General features: G+C 47.0%; 1 protein-coding gene across 3 annotated transcripts in view; it reads left to right on the forward strand.

The window, feature by feature from the left end:
• The window catches only part of LOC121705237 (RNA binding protein fox-1 homolog 3-like), a 459,068-nt gene that overhangs the window by 385,764 nt on the left and 70,804 nt on the right, over nucleotides 1–2,500 (forward strand). The gene's annotated exons all lie outside the window — the stretch shown is intronic.

The raw sequence follows: 2,500 nt of genomic DNA on the forward strand, positions 1-2,500 counted from the left end.
TTTGAGTGTGTGTGTGTGTGTGTGTGTGTGTGTGTGTGTGTGTGTGTGTGCGTGTCTGCGTCTGTGTCTGCGTCTGTTTGTGTGTGTGTGTGTGTGTGTGTGTGTGTGTGTGTGTGTGTCTGTGTGAGAGGTTATAGGGGAGCTGTATCAATACTGTTCAATGTTTTAGTGAATTACAGCAGAGTCTCCTACCAGCCTCTGGCTATAGGCAGTCTGTCTCTCTGACATCAGCTACATAGGAGAAGAGAGGGAGAGAGAGAGGAGAGAGGGAGAGAGAGAAAAGAGGGATGACAGGAGAGGAAAGATGAGGAGAAGGAGCATAGAGAGAGAGAGGGAGAGAGAGAGAGAGAGACTTAACACTCCTTTGTTGGATCACTCAGTCTGATCTCTGCTGATCTCTAGTGGTTTCTGCTGGTCTCTGCTGGTCTGTAATGGTCTCTACTGATCTTTTTTCTCTGTCCATCTCTGCTGGTCTCTGCTATTCTGTACTGGTCTCTAGTGATCTCCAGTGGTCTCTGCTGGTCTCTGCTGGTCTGTATTGGCTCTGCTGGTCTCTGCTAGTCTGTACTGGTCTCTAGTGATCTCTAGTGGTCTCTGCTGGTCTCTGCTGGTCTGTATTGGCTCTGCTGGTCTCTGCTATTCTGTACTGGTCTCTAGTGATCTCCAGTGGTCTCTGTTGGTCTCTGCTGGTCTGTATTGGCTCTGCTGGTCTCTGCTAGTCTGTACTGGTCTCTAGTGATCTCCAGTGGTCTCTGTTGGTCTCTGCTGGTCTGTATTGGCTCTGCTGGTCTCTGCTAGTCTGTACTGGTCTCTAGTGATCTCTAGTGGTCTCTGCTGGTCTGCATTGTCTCTGCTGGTCTCTGCTAGTCTGTACAGGTCTCTGCTGGTCTGTGCTGGTCTGTACTGGTTTTTTCCCTGCTCATGTTGTTTGTGGATGTAATGGTGTAGTTCTAATGTGATTCTAATCTTAATGTGATCTTCTGTAATTGCTTCCCTCGCTCCTCACAGGGGGATTTAATTAGTGTTTCATCAGGGCAGGCTGGGGATGCTAGCTTCTATTAAAGTTGTTCCAATAACAAAAAGTATCAGTGGATTGATCTTCATGCTTTTCATGGAAAAGACACACACACACACACACACACACACACACACACACACACACACACACACAGACACACACAGACACACACACACACAGAGAGAATGCCTTACATTGTCTGCACATGAGCTGAGGAATGCTCTACAGAATACTATCTGGTGGTCAGCAAATATGAATGCCTGTTGCTTAAATCCACATACACACACACACACACACACACACACACACACACACACACACACACACACACACTCACACACACTTACATCCCGTCTGTTGGTCAGCAAATCTCTCTTGCTCTCTCTTTCTCTCACACACACACACACTCTCTCGTACGTAAACACAAACACATTCTCACACACACAATCTCTCTCACACGTAAACACACACAAATTATCACACACACACAGGATCCCAACTGGTCAGCTCTTTCTCTCCCTCTCTCTCTCTCTCTCTATCTCTACCTCTCTCTCACACACACACACACACACACACAAAATCCCGACTGGTGGTCAGCAGCTCTCCCTCTCTCTCTCTCTCTCACACACACACACACACACACACATACACACACACACACACACACACACACACACACACACACACACACACACACACACACACACAAGCACACACATACACACACACACACACACACACACACACACACACACACACACACACACACTCACACAGAGACTCTGGTCTGGTGGTCAGCAGATCTCAGAGCCTGTTGGGTGGGGCATTTTATCCGCAGTGTGTTGGGGCGGTTGCAGGAATTTACTGGAGCCAAGCAGAACACACACATATTCATAACAAGCAGAACACACATGTATGCATACCAAGCAGAACACACACATACACACACACATATTCATGACAGCTGTATGAGGGTCAGATGTACTAACGCTTTTAAACTCACTTCAGGCGTATTTGTTTCGCAATGTACTCGTAAAAACATGCCGTGTTATGTACAAACAGGCCACACTGAGGTAAAAGCGCAGACTGCCTGTCACAGGAGCTGAGAAATTGCACTTTTCCGTCTCATGCACATGTATTCATATACGGATCAGGGGAAAGTGGGAGTTAAAAAGATGGGAGGAGAAGCGTGAAATGCGCCTAATTAGGTATTCCCCATGGATGAAAGGCGCTGTTTACCCGATGAACTGCAGGTTTGATAAATACGACGTTAGCATAAGTGTCATAGCGTGCACATTAGCATAAGTGTCATAGTGTGTGCGTTAGCATAAGTGTCATAGCGTGCACGTTAGCATAAGTGTCATAGCGTGCACGTTAGCATAAGTGTCATAGCGCCCGGTTTCTGCAGGTTGGCCATGGCACTGATAATGATAATAATGCAACTGATAATGCAAATGTACGTACATCTGGCCCTGAGTGTCT

This window comes from Alosa sapidissima, chromosome 3 (assembly GCF_018492685.1).
Source record: "Alosa sapidissima isolate fAloSap1 chromosome 3, fAloSap1.pri, whole genome shotgun sequence".
NCBI lineage: Eukaryota > Metazoa > Chordata > Actinopteri > Clupeiformes > Clupeidae > Alosa > Alosa sapidissima.